The following is an 18,038-nucleotide window of genomic DNA, read 5'->3' as shown; positions in this document are numbered from 1 at the left end:
TAATGTGGAGATTCTCTTTATTTAGCAGGGGAAGAGTAACTAGCCCTATCCACCCCCAGCACAGTACCTATAGTGACTGTTGCTGGTGTCTATCTTGTGTTTCATTTTAGATTGTGAACCCTTTGGGGACGAGGATCCATCTTATTTATTTATTGTTTCTCTGTGTAAATTGCCCTGAGCCATTTTTGGAAGGGTGGTATAGAAATCCAATCCAATCCAATCAATCAATCAATCAATCAATCAATCATAACAATAATAATAAGTGGGGTTAAAAAATCCACTTTTTGCATTGGGTTTTGGGGATAACTTTGAGTTCACAGTAAAGCCTCACAAAAAACTCACAGTAAAACTCCTACTGTGTGGAGAACTCCCTGGCCTTCCCCACCTTGGCAACCCATTTGACAAACATACTGGCCAGCAAACTGAGTGCTGAGATTCAGTAATCTTCTTGTCCTTCTTGCCTCTTGTTCATCTTATTTTTAAAAAGTAACACAATGCACGACCATTTATTCACTTGAATGTTCACTCAGCACCTCATTGTTATTAATTATTATTACATTACAAAAAACATAATACACATTTTAAAAGTAGGAAAACTGTTTTCAGGGAAGTGGGAGGCAAATGATTTTGTGGCATCACAAAGGTCAGTCAATCAGTGCTCTGTGTGCCCCACTTCTGCTGCAAATAAGAAGGAACAGAATCCCCTGAAGCTGAACTGGAAAAGATTTGCCACGAGTCTGCACATAATGCCATGAGTGTGACCATAGTATGATCCAATTCTGCAAGGGAAAGTATTGCCTCACTAACCTTTTGGAGTCTTTGAGAGTGTCAACAGGCATGTAGATAAGGTGATCCAGTTGAAACAGTATACTTGGACTTCCAAAAAACTTTTGATGAAGTTCCCCACCAAAGGCTTTTGCGTAAACTTAGCAGTCATGGAATAAGGGGCAGGTTCATGTGTGGATCGGTAACTGGTTGAAGGAAAGGAAACATAGAATAGGAATAAATGGACAGTTTTCACAATGGAGGTAGGTAGGAAGTGGGGTCCTACAGGGATCAGTACTGGGACCAGTGGTCTTTAACTGATTCATGACGATCTGGAAGTTGGGGTGACCAGCAAAGTGGCCAAATTTACAGATGACACTAAACTATTTACGGTAGTGAAATCCACAACGGATTGTGAGTAACTCCAAAAAGATCTCTCCCAACTGAGGGAGTGGGCAACAAAATGGCAAATGCGGTTCAATGTAAGCAAATGTAAAGTGATGCACATTGGGGCAAAAAACACCAACTTCACATATACGCTGATGGGATCTGAGCTGTCAGTGACTGACCAGGAGAGAGATCTTGGGGTTTTGGTGGATAGCTCATTGAAACTGTCATTTCAGTGCATGGTAGCTGTGAAAAAAGCTAATTCCATGCTAGAAATCTTTAGGAAGGGGATTGAAAATAAAAATGCTAATATTATAATACCCTTATACAAATCTATGATGCGGCCACATCTGGAGTACTGCATACAGCTTTGGTCACCATATCTTAAGAAGGACATTGCAGAACTGGAAAAGGTACAGAAGAGGGCAACCAAGATGATCAGGGGCCTGGAGCACCTTCCTTATGAGGCTAGGCTGCCGCATCTGGGGCTCTTTACCTTGGAAAAGAGGTGACTAAAGGGAGACATGATCGAAGTGTATAAAATTATGCATGGAGTGGAGAGGGTAGACAAAGAGACATTTCTCTCTCACACACACAACACTAGAACCAGGGGTCACCCCATGAAACTGAAGGTTGGGAAATTTAGGACCGACAAGAGGAAGTACTTTTTCACAAAGCACATAATTAATCTATGGAATTCCTAGCCATGGGATGTTGTAATGGCCACCAGCTTGGATGGCTTTAAAAGGGGCTTAGACAGATTCATGGAGGACAGGTCTATCAATGGCTACTAGTCTGGTGACTGTGGGCCATCTCCTGCCTCAGAGGCATGATGCCTCTCAATACCAGTTGCAGGGTAGCAACAGCAGGAGAGAGGGCATGCACATACCTCTTGCCTGTGGGCTCCCCAGAGGCATCTGGTGGGCCACTGTGTGAAACAAGATGCTGGACTAGACGGGCCTTGTGCCTGATCCAGCAAGGCTGTTCTTATGTTCTTATGTTTCCTAGCAGCCACACTACTCAGTTTTTGTATATCTCTTTGCAGCCTTAATATATGAAAACCCACAACCATTTTGATTTTGCTGCTGTGTAACTTAGGCCAGAAGCTTCAGTATGACTGTATGTGACCAGAACTCGCTGCTCCCTCTCGCTTTGAAAGGGCCAGAAAATCATCCTAGAACAATAATAAAAATCAGAAGCAGGGAGTGACAGGGCTGTGAGAGAGAGGATAGGATTCCTCTTTTCATTCAGTCTAGTCTGGCCTGAATTTTATCTCCCTCTGCTTCCCAAGTCTTTCACACACTGGGCGTCTGATGGATGAGAGCTAGCCCAGAGCTCCTCCCCTCACTCATAGGCTTGTGCATTTCGATTTGGGCACAAATCGATTTGTGCCCCAAAATGGCAATTTCAGATTATTTGTCTACAAATCGAAACCAGAATTAGACCTCCGATAATTTTTGTTTACAAACTGAAATGGCATCCTCTCGGATCTGAATTTTGTTTACTTCGGAAAACGCTTCGGCGCTCCATCAGCATTGCATTGCAAATTGTCCTTTTTGTCTCTCCACACAGACTCCAGCAGCAACTGACTGAGTGTTTGTCAGAAGGATTAGCATAGCAGAAGATAAGATATGCAAAAAGGGACACAGCTTCTGAAGACATTTCTTTGGTCAATGGATATTTAGTTAAGAGAAATGAGCTGTATTGTGATGCAATTGTGTGCTGAGAATGAAATGATTAAGCTAAGAGCAGCCCATTCATTGTCAACTCTAAGTAACAATATCTGGAGCTTCCCACTCTGTCTGAGGGGCTGCTGGGAGCGCCTGGAGGAGAGACTTCTTACAGCTTTGCCTCCCCTTTGCTCCCTCTTTATTATTTTGTGTGTAATGATTAAGATTCCACATGCCCTGTCCTGTTTGCATTTGAAATATTTAAGCCCTTGCAGAAAACAAAACAAAATGCCAGCAAGGACACTGCAAGTCTTTTTCAAGGTATATGGGAGGCACAAGCTATTATGCTTGGCTAAAGCAAAAAGCATACACTTGCTATTAACACACTGGGAAGTATATAAGTGGAATATGGGGAGGGGGGTTGTGAGGTAACATGATACAGGAAGATATCCCAATTGACAGATTTTTAAATTTCAGATTTGCATTGGAAAGGAAACTAGTTGGAGTTTAGACACAGCTGCCTTTATTGAATTGATGGCTCTATTTCCCATTTCCAGAAAGAGAGAACTGAGTTTGCACCAGGAATATATATGCTGGTGTAGGGCACTATTTCCTCCTTACTGCTGCATGTGTGGGTGAAGAGAGAGCTCCATTCATTGCCTGTTCCATCATCCTTTGCCCCTATCCTCCACCATTGACTCCACTTTCCCAGGTGAGCTGCCATTCTCCAGGATTTATGCCCTTCCTTAGCCTCGCTGAGCAGCCTGCTGCTTCTCCTGTGTGTTCAGCCTTTTTTAAAAAAGGCTTGATGTTGGAATGCAGGTTATGAATGTGAAATGTTAAAAAAAAATATTGTGATGCTTGCTGATGCTGATAATGTGATGATAGTAAATGTAATGCTTTGCCAGTATAGTGTAGTGGTTAGAGTGCTGGACTAGGACCGGGGAGATCCAAGTTCAAATCCCCATTCAGCCATGAGACTTGCTGGGTGACTCTGGGCCAGTCACTTCTCTCTCAGCCTAACCTACTTCACAGGGTTGTTGTGAGGAGAAACTTAAGTATGTAGTACACCGCTCTGGGCTCCTTGGAGGAAGAGCAGGATAGAAAATGTAAACAAACAAACAAATAAATGAATAACTAAATATAATGTCTGCTGTATGAGTCTTTTCTTTGTATTTCTCCAAAATAGAAAGAAGCACTCTGTGACTGACTAAAGCAGCAGCACAGAGAGACAGACACACATGCACCAACCTACCCCAAAGGACTCTGTGACTTGACTGACTAAAGCGGCAGCACAGACAGAAGCACATGTGATCACTAGGGATGTGCGGTTCGGTTCGTATCTGAACCAGTTCGTATCCGAACCAGTTTTGGTTCGGCAGTTCGGATCCGAACCGAACCACCCCCGGTTCGGTTCGGATTTGAACCGAACTGGGTGTGGTTTGTTTGGACTGGTTCGGACCAGTTTGGACCGGTTCAGACACATGAAAATCAGGAGGATGGTAGCTAGCACCCAGGGGTACCTGTCACCCAAACCCCAAAGCAATCGGACACTCGTACAATTTTTTATGAATTTTTGAAAATTATTTTTATTTTTTTCTCATAGGATATAATGGGACTCGAACCAGGCCATTATTCCTTATTGTGGAGCACCCATGGGTGCCAACAACCATGCAAACCCTGAAGCAATCAGACACCCCTATGATTTTTTATGAATATTTGAAATATTTTTAATTATTTTTCTCATAGACTATAATGGGACCTGAACCAGCCCATATCCCCTATTGTGAGGCACCTAGGGGCACAAAAGCAGGGTGGGTGGTAGACAGGCAGGGGTGCCTACCACCCAAAAAATCCCAAGGCAATTTGACACTCCTCTGATTATTGGTGAATTGTTAAAGTATTTTTGAATTCCTCATAGAGAATAATGAGGATTGCAGCAAATGTATAGCTTCACGTTGGGGGGAAAGGGGTGTTGTAGAGTGGAGTGTGGTGGGTGGTAGTTCCTAGGGTGGGCAAGGAAGCTATCAGAATTATTTGAAAGGAATTGGGCAAAGGGGTGATTTTAAAGTGATTTTTAAAGTTTACGCGTCTTTTTCTCCATAAAGAAGCATGGAGCTGTCAGCAAATGTATAGCTTCACGTCGGGGGGAAAGGGGTGGCCTAGAGCAGTGTGGGGTTGGTGGTAGTGCAGGGTAGGGGCAGGGAAGCTACCTGAATTTTTTCAAAGGATTTGGGCAGAGGGCTGATTTTTGGTTAATTGTTGAAGTTTATGCGTCTTTAAGGTTTTTCCTCATAAGAAGTTATAATGGAGCTTTCAGCAGCCCCATAAGTGCACTTGGGGGGTGCTGGGGTGGCCCAGAGCGAGTGGTGGTTTCTAACCCATGGGGTACGGGGTTCTCTTGTTTCTGAGGTATTGAGTGTGGATTCTATGATAGCAAATGAGATTTTCAATGAGACACCATGAATCCACTCTAATATGCTATCATAGAATCCACACTCAATACCTCAGAAACAAGAGAACCCCGTACCCCATGGGTTAGAAACCCATGGGGGTGGTTGGCACCCTATGTGCACTACACCACCACTCGCTCTGGGCCACCGCAGCACCCCCCAAGTGCACTTATGGGGCTGCTGAAAGCTCCATTATAACTTATTATGAGGAAAAACCTTAAAGACGCGTAAACTTCAACAATTAACCAAAAATCACCCTTTCCCCCAATTCCTTTCAAATAATTCAGGTAGCTTCCTTGCCCACCCTGGGAACTACCACCCACCACACTCCACTCTACGACACCCCTTTCCCCCCGACGTGAAGCTATACATTTGCTGCAATCCTCATTATTCTCTATGAGGAATTCAAAAATACTTTAACAATTCACCAATAATCAGAGGAGCGTCCAATGTCCTTGGGATTTTTTGGGTGGTAGGCACCCCTGCCTGTCTACCACCCACCCTGCTTTTGTGCCCCTAGGTGCTCCACAATAGGGGACATGGACTGGTTTGGGTCCCATTATACTCTATGAGAAAAATAATTAAAAATATTTCAAATATTCATAAAAAAATCATAGGGGTGTCTGATTGCTTCAGGGTTTGCATGGTTGTTGGCACCCATGGGTGCTCCACAATAAGGAATAATGGCCTGGTTCAAGTCCCATTATATCCTATGAGAAAAAAATAAAAATAATTTTCAAAAATTCATAAAAAATTGTACGAGTGTCCGATTGCTTTGGGGTTTGGGTGACAGGTACCCCTGGGTGCCAGCTACCATCCTAGCTACTTTTTGAGATCTGAACCAGTTCGGTTCAGATCAGAACCGGTTTGGATCAGAACTGAACCTGGGGGTGGTTCGGACAAAACCAAAACCGAACCACCCCCTCCTGGTTCGGACCCGGTTCGGATCCAAACCAAACCGGACAAACCGGTTCTGTGCACATCCCTATTGCCCACCCACCCCAACCCACCCCCACCACCTGCGGTGGCCATTGATGAGCTTGATGCTACTGGTGCCCCCTCACAAATGTCTGCCACTCAGACTTTGAGAGCAGCATATAGCATTAGGTCACAGCACAAACCCAACAACAGGGCTGCTCAACTTTGGCCCTCCTTCAGATGTTGGCCTACAACTCCCATGATTCCTGGCTATTGGCCACTGTGGTTGGGGATTATGGGAATTGTAGTCCAAAAACAGCTGGGGTGCCGAAGTTGAGCAGACCTGCCCTAAACCCTCTCCAACCCTCTCACAGAGCACGTAGCCACGCACACACTGGTATAAAATGCTAATTTTCACCCACCCATGTCTAGCAGACAGTAATATATAATGAGGATTGGGTCATATAGTGAGTTGTTGCATCATCAGGGTTTTTATTGAAATATTGCTTGAATCCACAGATGGGTGGTGCTGCTGTGCTGGGGTGCCACAGGCTCCGAACTGCCACAAAATGCCCAAATAACGGCGCCAAAAAATTGAGTGTTGTTGTTGATCAGTCTTCACTCTTTCAACTTGTTTATGTGGGAGTATGTTGTTTTGTATCCTTGCCATTCCCTGCTTCACCCGCATCACATGTTCTGGAAGTCTCAGTCCCTATCTGTGGATGACAAATGCTTGGGTGGGGAAGAGAGGGCAGGGCGCACTTGATGATGCTGTTGGCTACTAGTCTGCTGCGCATATGATGCCTTATTTGGAAACCTGGCTCTTTGCAAAGCTCTGCTGTTGTCGTTGTCAATGTGTGTGCTGCCTGGTAATGTTCTTCGTGGCAGAATTGGGGCAGAACAGTGAGTTGGGTGGAAGTGCCCCAAGGGGTCCCTGCCACAATCTAGACTCCCATGGAATTGGTCTAAGGGCTGCTTTCTTAAGAATTGTGAAAGTTAGAGTGTCTTTGAGGCAGATTTGGGGCAGAAAGGGGTCTGCTGGGGCAGAACAGTGGGTTGGGTGGAAGTGCCCCAAGGGGTGCCTGCCACAACCCAGATTCCAAAGGAATAGGGCAAAGGGATGATTTTTTGTGATTTAGGGAAGTTTGAGTGTCTTTAAGCTTTTCCCCCAGAGGAGATAATGGTGGTTTCAGCAGCCCCATAACTGCACTTGGGGGGCACCGGTGTGGTGCTGAGCGAGTGGTGGTGTAGTGCACAGAGGGTGCCAACCAACCCCCTAGATTGCTAACCCACTGGGGTACTGGGCTTTGTTGTTTCTGAGGTGTTGAGTTTAGATTCTCTGGTAGCAAATGAAATTTTTAATGAAAAACCATGAATCCAATATGCTACCAGAGAATCTACACTCAGAACACCTCTAGAACAACAAAACCCTGTACTTCATGGGTTAGCAACCCAACTGGGTGGTTGGCACCCTATTTGCACTACACCAGCACTTGCTCTGGGCCACCCCAGTGCCCCCCAAGTGGAGTTATGGGACTGCTGGAACCTCCATTATACCCTATGAGGAAAATCTGAAAGACGCGCAACTTCATTAATTCTTTAAAAATCAGCCCTTTGCCAAATTCCTCTGAAAAAATTGTGGTAGCTTCCTTGCACCAACTGGGCACTACCACCAACCACACTCCACTATGGGCCACCCCCCCCACACACATGAAGCTATACTTTTCCTGAAACCTCCATTATACCCTATGAGGAAAATCTGAAAGACGCACAAACTTCAAAAATTCACCAAAAATCAGCCGTTTGCCCAATTCCTTTCAAATTTTTGTGGTAGCTTCCACTCATTGGGCACTACAACCCCCCATCCACACTTTTGGCCATGTGACCCATTTTAAAAATCAGAATTAATTTGGATTTGGATTCGGATTAATTCAGATACAAAACCAAACTGGGGTGATTAGGAAGGCTTAATTTTGGACAAAATAAAAAATGGGGTTGATTCAGATTTGGTACAAATCGAAACAGAAAAAATACAAAATGCACAACCCTACGACTCATCTGTGTCTCTGTAGGGACACTGTCTGGTACCATAGACTCTTCCTTCCTTGCCAGACAATAGAATTGGAATAAGACTACAGTGGCTGATGGGAGGAGGAGCACACCAGTTTCCATTTAAGGAGATTGCTAAGAGGTGTGTGGTGGCCTGTGTTTTGGAGGATTAAGCTGCTGAGGACTTTCCTGAAAAATTTGTGTTTGCATTCATGCAATCCACGAGCAGTTGCCGTTCATTAATTATGAAGGATTCAAGGTATTTTCTCCAAGTTATAGCATTCCTGCTTCACATGTATCTTGGTTGGGGACAGGATTTTTGAGCAGAGAAACAGCATGAAGCCTTTCCCCACCTGCCGTTCTCTGCTCCAAAGCGTCCCCCACCCCCATGGCTTTCTCCCTGTGCAGGGTTCAAAACGTGCACTGAAGCTGGTGCAGGGAGAGAAGCAACATGGTGTGTGTGTGTGTGTGTGATTGGGAGTGGCTAAATAGTGGTAGGGAAACAGTTAAGCATTCTACCCAGTGATGCTGCTTCACTCAAATTCCCTCTTGCCAGCTTTTCTGTTCTTCCTTTTGAACTGGTGTTGGAACTTGGTTAGCCATGTGGTTTTCTTGATTTTCTTGTGGGGCAAGCCAGGAATGGGGTTTTCTTAGTTGCATGAAGTAGAGAAGGAGACTGACGACCACTTTTGAATTCCGAAATGTTGCTGAGTTTTGTTTGTTTTTACATCGGCCAGGCACTCCCCTTGCTGCACACCAGGGCTAATTGGTTTAATAGAATGGCTTCCCTGTTGGATCATTCTATGAATGTGCAGACCTGGCTTCAGTTAGGATTGTGTGGCTTAATGGATCCCAATGATCCAGACCGAGAGGGAGGGAGGGTCACAGCCTCACAGAGCATATGCCAGGCTTCTTAAACCAGGAATAGCATAGAATGGAATGTTCTGTCAGTGCCAACATTGGTGTGCCTCCAGTGTCAAATCAATATGAGGCATTATTTATTTATTTTATTTATTATTTATTTTACATATTTTTATACCACCCAAAACTTACGTCTCTGGGCAGTTCACGACAGGATAAAAAAAGTAAAACATTAGTTAAAAACAAAAATTTAAAACATAATTTAAAATTTTTAAAACAATATTCTAAAACAACATTAAAAACAATCAAAACAGTATCAGTTAAAAGCCTGGGTGAACAGATGTGTCTTTAAAGACTTTTTAAAAATGGTCAGAGACAATTTGTCAGAGACCATTATGCAGACAAGGAGAGCCAGTTGCATGCTGGGATATGTCCAATGGATGAGTGACTCTGAAGATTTGCTCTAGCGGTAAACAAACTTAAATCTTTCACTTTGGGGAATTTTCCGAACTACGAGATTTGCAATGGTTAAAGTGTTGCAAAGTTCAGTGGAATCAGGCAGCCGTTTGAAACCGTAAGCGCAGCGGCTTTGATGTAGTTTTCTATGCAATGGGACAGGGTTCTGGCCATCCATATTGCCCACCACTGCAGTGGATTTTCCAGGCAGGAGGTGTCCATATTCCACCTTGATTGCATTCACTGCCCCATTCTCCTCCTGCATTTCCAGCCAATAGGGTCATGGATGGGGTGGGGAACCACTGATGTGACAAACTCTTTTTTTAAAAAAAAAATCTTGTTGCTTTTGTGCAAAGGTGCAACAAGTTTCTCCTTTGCTCAAGCAGAAGCACCAAACACGTGGGGCATGAGACCAATGGGATCAAAAGTCAAGGAAGAAAGAGAAAATAAAATGGAGCAAAAATACATTAGATATATTTTTTTTTAAAGGGGAAAAAAAATCAACTTTGCATCAAATTCCAGAGACAACTGTGACCAAAGCCTAGGGCCAAAGGCAGAAATGAAAAAACTGAGAGACAATAAATTAAGAAAAATATATTGTGTGGCTTTACATATCAACAGATCCTCGATCTGCTGAATGAGCCAACAAATCCACAATGTGAATGTGTCAAAAAAAAAAAAAGTCTTAATGAAAAACATGAGCGATGGAAATCAAAAGCTGAAAGCAGATGAGAAACAAGTTGCACTTTTGCACCATTGCACCATTGTGAGTTGACCCCTTGCACAAGAACTTGCACTGATTTTTAAAAATAATAATTTTACATGATTTCAGGGATGGGTGGAAAGGGGCTGTAAAAATTGGCAAATCCAAGTGAACTGTCCCGACCACACTGCACTGCAACACATCAAACATGGGGCAAGCCTCCGTTGCACTTTCCTGCAACAGTTTTACAACACTGTAGGGCCAAAACCCATCAATAAAACCCAAATAAAGGCATCAGAAATATGGACAGCACCCTGGTGACAGCACAGTGACCGTGAGGTCACAACATGGGACATGCGGAGGGACGCTTAACAGACACGTTGTGAAACTGTTGCAGCATGTTGCTCTTCTATCTCCCCTCTGCCCTCCCCAAGAACAATCCTGAGAATCCAAAATTAGGCTATTACCTATTTGGGTAGAGAAGTTTCTATTTCAAACCTCCCAAACCATTCTCCGAAGATCATTTCCTGTGCAGCTTCTTAGCAGCTACCAATATTAATAACTGCATTTCTCTTTCATGTATGCGGCCAAGGCACCTTTGCTGCGAGCTAACAACAGCTCTCTGGATGTGCTTTTGGTCTCATCAATTCTCACAGTGCTGCCTTTCCTCATTTGAAATTCATCCTCTCTATTTTTGTTTCCTTTTATCTCAAATCCCCCCCCCTTTTCCCCCCACCAGGAATGATACCGCCAGAGGGTGAGTTGGCTGGTAATATTGCTTCTTGTTTCAGACTTTTCAAGGACTAATGAACTTCATTAGATTATAGTGAACTTACTACTCAATGCTTTTGACCTGCTTTCCAAAGAACCTGGAATTGTTATTTGGACCAAACCTATCAAGAGGGTGCTTTTAATCTTTGTAATATATTTTTTTCCTTAGGAGTTGAAATATTAACCATCTGTGCTCTATTTTATCTCCTCAGCTTTGGATTTTAAAGGGACAATTGAAACCTTAATACTTTGTAGAGTTGAAACACATACTCAAAGTCAAACCTGAATTTGATGAATGTCATGAGTTCACCTACTACAGATCCAAATTGTTATTACCTTCTGGTACTTTTGCATGCAGAGGCCCGAAATAGATTGCTAAACTATGCAATTTGGAAAGCAGATAGTTCAGGTAAATATACTTTACTTGGTTTTTGTTTGTTTGTTTGTTTCTCTCTTACCATATATTTTCAGTTTTTAAGAGTTTGTCATGTTAATTGTTTCAGTATACTAATAAAGAGGTTGCTGCAATCATGCAGAACAGGATGGCCAAACTTTTTACAAATGTATGAAAGAACTTGAAACGGAATCAGACCATTAGTTCATCTAGATTAGTATTGTCTACACTGATTAGTCAAGGCCACCTAATGATGCAGCGGGGAAATGACTTGATTAGAAAGCCAGAGGTTGCTGGTTCGAATCCCCGCTGGTATGTTTCCCAAACACCTCTATCGGGCAGCAGTGATATAGGAAGATTCTGAAAGGCATCATCTCATACAGCATGGGAGGAGGCAATGGTAAACCCCTCCTGCCTTCTACCAAAGACAACCACAAGGCTCTGTGGGCGCCAGGAGTTGAAACTGACTAAATGGCACACTTTACTTTTACACTGATTGGTAGCTGGTCTCTGAAGGTTCGGGCAGGGGTCCATCTGCCCAAGACTGAGTCTGGAACCTTCTTTATGCAAAGCATGTGCTCATTAAACCATAGCAGGACTGCACAATTTCAACCCCCCAGCTTTCTCAACATTGTGAGAAAAAAATGGCACCTGATAGCAAAATGGCAGCTTGGCCCAATCCTCTCCCAGGAGGAGGGCAAGGGCATCAGCGATGAGGCATGTTGAGGTCCTGGCAGCTGTTCAAGGGTGCTGTGTGCTGGCACCAGGTCTGTACTCTACTTCTTGGGATGACTGGAGTGGTAATTTCTGATGGGAAAGACCTCATTACTTCATAAATCCAATGGAGTAGCAGGAGACATGGATGAAGACTAATGATAGAACACCACTGTTGAACCATCTAGACTAAAAGCCCTCTTCACTTGCATATAGGCCAATAACTAAATGAGGGCAGTCGTTTCAGCTGAAACAAAATGCTACAGTGAGAGGCTGGAAAATGCCAGCATTACTATGATTAGGGCTGCAAAAAAGCCCGTGCATGTTTTAGGCGGTGTGCAGACATTCGCTTTGCAGGGGGAGAACCTTCCCTGCTTAGTGCTATGGTTTCACAACCATAGGGGGGGATCTCTAACGATATAGGGAGGGCGCCCTGGCTTCCAGGTCTCCTCTCTGCTTTCTTATTGGTTTCTTAACCAATAATAGCTTTCAGAATTGAATTTACTGCAGGGGAAGGAGGTAGCTTTTAATCTGTTTTACCACATTGTTGTTTGTTTTTAAAGAGCTTCATGAGCACTCATGAGTGACATCCAGCCTATGGTGATGTGCCTTTCCTGGAAAAAAGAAAACCTTTGTTTTGTTTTTTAAAGGCAGAAACTGTGCAAGCAGCATCAGGGGAGGGAAAACATGTCCCTTGTCACAGGAATTAGTCAGAAGGTGCTCTTGATAACTCTGGTTGGAGGGGAGAATCAGATTAACAGTTTAATCCTAGGCATGTTTACTTGGGAGTAAGCCCCATTGTATTCAGTGAGGCTTACTCCCCTGTGTGCACACAGGATTGTAGCCTAAAGCAAGCCTTGATCATTTTTCTTTGGATCTAGGAGCCAGCCCCAAAATTTAGAAGCCAGATAATGGATGCTTGAAAAAATTATTGGACTTAGTGACAGACTTGAGTGGAGGAAGGTAAATGGTCCTTTAACCCCTGTGTACAATCGCATACTTAAAACAGAAACAGGGCTGCCTGGGACAAATAAATACTGGATTAAATAACTTTGAATATCCTAGTCTGGGTGCCATGGTTAAATTTCTAGGCATTATGGCTCCCTGGCTTCTGGGATCTTTCAAGCTCTGGCCAAAATCAGTGACCCTGGAAGATGGTCCCCTGTGATATAGCCAAAGTCTAAAGAGAAGACATCTGCATCCCTTGTAACAGCCACAATCATACTGTTAATTTCTGAAACATGTACACATAAGAAAGGATCCTGTGTGTACAATCCCTAACACAGCAGGCAGAGAACTGAGAACTAAAGGATGACAGGGGAAGACACCAAACTGGACTCAAGAGTTTGGTGGAAAGCTCAGGAGGCAAACAGGAGAAATATGTTTTCTTCCTCTCTCCTTGTTGCATGAAGAATAACTGCTGGCTGCAGAGTGAACAAGGATCCTGCTGCCAGAGGTTCTGTTGCAAAGCTATGGCGACACAGGGTTGATCAATTCTGTATCCATCAGTGGAAATACAATTATGCCATCAGATTCTTCCCACAGGGAACAGCAAGGAAACCAATAAGCATCAGGGAAGACAATAACAAACCCAGTGGTGGATCTTCATTCTGGGCTGAAGGGCTCCTCCCTCCCTGAGAATGAGGGGAGGGGGAAAGAGACAATTAAAAACAATGGAATTACTTTATTTTGTTTTGGTTCTCCAAATAAATTCTTGCACTGGTACAGTGAGACAGGCAGAGCTGATGGGTTTCAATGCATGGATGAGACGCTGGTGCGGGGAGGAGGGGTTTAGACCTGTTAGGCACTGGGACACATTTTGGGGCAAGCAAGGCCTGTACAAAAGGGATGGGTTGCACTTGAACCAAGATGGAACCACACTGCTGGCGCTTAAAATAAAAAAAAGTTGCAAAGCAGCTTTTAAAATGACTCCTGGGGAATAGCCGACAGGAGCTGGGCAGTATCCAGTTCGGCAAATGCCATCCTTTAAAGTGTGAGGGTGCAAAGGATTCAGATAAAACAGAAGGGGACAGAGCAGAACCACATAAAGAACAGGCAGAAGGCTGTGCCAGCTGGTCAAAGAGTCCAAAGAAAGAGAGCAGACACCAGGGAAGAGATTCAGTGTATAGGTGCTTATATGCCAATGCCAGACGCCTCCAAGCCAAGATAGGTGAGCTGGAGTAATTGATTGCTAACACAGAAATAGATATAGTGGACATAACATAAACATGGTAGAACAGTGAGAACCAGTGGGGCACAGTTATCCCTGGATATAAATTCTATAGAAAGGACAGGGAGGGGCGTCTTGCAGGTGGAGTAGCACTGTACGTTAAAGAAGGGAAAGAGTCTAGCAAGGTAGAAAACCTAGGAGGACCGGTGTCCTCCACAGAAACCCTGTGGGTGACAATACAAGGCCTGAAAGGAAATGTGCTACTGGGGACATGCTATTGCCCTCCAGATCAAAATGCTGACAGTGACTGGAAGTTGCAGGAGGATATCAGGGAGGCGTCAAGAAGAGGCAGGGCTGTAATAATGAGTGACTTCAATTACCCACACATAGACTGGGTAAATTCATAGTCAGGTAATGACAAAGAGGTCAAATTTCTAGATATGTTGAATGTCTGTGCCCTACAACAGTTGGTCTTGGAACCAACCAGAGACTTAAGATTAAGGCAACCATGCACTTAATCCTTAATGGCACCCAGGACCTGGTGCGTGATGTCAGTGTCATTAACCCTTTAGGGAACAGTGACCATAGTGCCATCAAATTCAGCATACATGCGGGGACAGAATCACCAAGGAAGTCTAACACAGACACTTTGAATTTCAGAAGTGGAAACTTCTCCAAAACGAGGAGTGTGGTGAAAAGAAAGCTGAAAGGGAAAATCAGGAGAGTCACTTCACTCCAGAATGCAGGGAGTTTACTCAAAACCACAATACTAGAAGCCCAGTTAGACTGTATACCTAAAATGAGGAAAGGTACCACTAAGTCCAGGAGGATGTCAGCATGGTTAACAGGTAAAGTCAAGGAAGCTATAAAAGGGAAGAAGCCTTCCTTCCAAAATCGGAAGTCTTGTCCAAATGAAGAGAACAAAAAGAACACAAACTCCAACAAAAGAAATGCATGGTGACAATAAGGGAGGCAAAAAGAGAGTTTGAGGAACATTTAGCCAAAAGCATCAAGAGGAATAACAAAAACTTCCTTAAATACATCAGAAGCAGGAAACCTGCCAGGGAGGTGGTCAGACCATTAGATAATGAGGGAGTGAAAGGGATTATTAAGGAGGATATGGAGGCTGCAGAGAAGCTAAATGAGTTCTTTGCATCCGTCTTCATGGCAGAGGATACTGAGCATGTACCTGTTCCTGAACCAGGCTTTTCGGAGATGGAGGCTAAAGAACAGAGTCAGATAGAAGTGACAAGAGATGATGTTCTAAACTGTCTGGAAAAAATGGAAACTAGAAAATTGCTAGGGTCAGATGGCATCCATCCAAGAGTCCTCAAAGAACTCAAATGTGAAATTGCTGACCTCCTTGCAAAATATATAACTTATCCCTGCAATCAGGCTCTATACCAGAGGACTGGAAAGTAGCAAATGTAACACCAATTTTCAAAAAAGGGTCCGGGGCGATCCGGGAAATTACAGGCCGGTTAGCTTAACGTCTGTTCCAGGCAAATTGATGGAAAGCATTCTCAAGAATAAAATTGTAAAGCACATAGAAGAATAGGCCCTGCTGGGAGAGAACCAGCATGGCTTCTGCAAAGGTAACTCTTGCCTCACCAACCTTTTGGAGTTCTCTGAGAGTGTCAACAAGTGTGTGGATCAAGGTGATCCAGTTGACATAGTATACCTGGACTTCCAAAAAGCTTTTGACAAAGTTCCTCATCAAAGACTCTTGAGAAAACGTAGCACTCATGGGATAAGGGAACAAGTACATGTGGATTGCTAACTGGTTGAAGGACAGGAAACAGAGGTTAGGGATAAATGAAGAGTTTTCACAATGGAGGGAAGCAAGAAGTGGGGTCCCCCAGGGATCTGTACTGAGACTGGTGTTTTTTAATTTATTCTTAAAATGATCCAGAATTAGGGGTAAGCAGCGAGGTGGCCGAATTTGCAGATGATACCAAACTCTTTCGGGTAGTGAAATCCAAAATGGATTGTGAGGAGCTCCAAAACAATCTCTTCAAACTGGGTGAGTGGGCAACAAAATGGTAAATGCGGTTCAATGTTGGCAAGTGTAAAGTGATGCACATTGGAACAAAAAACCCCGACTTCAGGTATATGCTGATGGGATCTGAGCTGTCGGTGACTGACGAGGAGAGGGATCTTGGGGTCGTGGTGGACAGCTTGTTGAAAGTGTCGACTCAATGTGCGGCAGCTGTGAAAAAGGTTAATTCCATGTTAAGGATCATTGGGAAGGGGGTTGAAAATAAAACTGCTAATATTATAATATCCTTATACAAACCTATGGTGCAACTACACTTGGAGTACTGTGTACAGTTCTGGTCACCACATCTTAAAAAGGACAGTGTAGAACTAGAAAAGGTGCAGAAGAGGGCAACCAAGATGATCAAGGGCCTAGAGCACCTTTCTTATGAGGCAAGGCTACAACACCTGGGGCTATTTAGTTTATTAAAAAGATGGCTGCGGGGAGACATGACAGAGGTCTATAAAATCATGCATGATGTGGAGAAAGTGGAGAGAGAGGAATTCTTCTCCCTCTCACATAACACTAGAACCAGGGGTCATCCTATGAATCTGATTGCCAGGAAATCTAGGACTAACAAACAGAAGTACTTTTTTACACAATGCATTATCAACTTGTGGAATTCTCTGCCAAAAGATGTGGTGGAAGCCAACAACCTGGGTGGCTTTAGGAGGGGTTTGGATAACTTCATGGAGGAGAGGTCTATCAATGGCTACTAGTTGGAGGGCTATAGGTCACCTCCAGCCTCAAAGGCAGGATGCCTCTGAGTACCAGTTGCAGGGGAGTAACAGCAGGAGAGAGGGCATGCCCTCAACTTGTGCCTGTAGGCTTTCAGTGGCATCTGGTGGGCCACTGTGTGAAACAGGATGCTGGACTCGATGGGCCTTTGAGCTGATCCAGCAGGGCTGTTCTTATGTTCTTATGAAGGAGTGGAAACTGCAGAGGGAACCACATGTTGACTCAAGTTGCCTTGTCTTTTCTCTGAAATGGGGTCATATAAGTCTCTCTCTTGCTCCACTGTGCTAGCAATTTTTGAGGCTGTTTCCTCTCAGCCCAACCATTGCAGCAGCAGACTGGTTGCCCTTAATGGCTTGGGCCCAGAATATTTAAGAGAATGCCTTCTTCACTGTGAACCCTGCTGCCTATTAAGATCTTCAGGGGAGGCTCATCTGAGGGTGCTGCCAGCTCGTCTGGTGATGACTCAAAGATGGGCCTTCTCTGTAGTTGCCCCAGAGCTGTGGAACACATTTCCTACTGAGATCAGAGCTGCTCCATCCTTATTGGCTTTTAGAAAACAACTGAAGACGCCTCTCTTCAACCAATTTTTTAAGCTATCTGATAGTTGTTATGGAGAGTTATTTTAATTTGAATTTGTACATGTTTCAATTGTATTTAAATTTCCTGGTTTGTTTTATTGTTGTATATCAATCATATTTGTTGTATATCAATCATATTTGTATACCGCCCACTACCCAAGTCTCTAGGTGGTTGCCTAGAGACTTCAGTAGTGGGCGGTATACAAAGATGATTGATTGATTGATTGATTGATTGATAGCTAGAGTTTCTGGACTCTGCTCCCCTGCCCAGCATTAGACCCTGGATGACAGCTTATGAGATCACCTTCCCAGCTGAGAATATTGCTATATAAAGTAAGCAGTTCTTGTTATTTCATATTTATGCAGAGAGACA

This window comes from Hemicordylus capensis, chromosome 1 (genome assembly GCF_027244095.1).
Source record: "Hemicordylus capensis ecotype Gifberg chromosome 1, rHemCap1.1.pri, whole genome shotgun sequence".
In the NCBI taxonomy this organism is placed as follows: Eukaryota; Metazoa; Chordata; class Lepidosauria; order Squamata; family Cordylidae; genus Hemicordylus; species Hemicordylus capensis.
The sequence above is the reverse complement of the archived record's forward strand: the minus strand, read 5'-3'. Positions refer to the sequence as shown.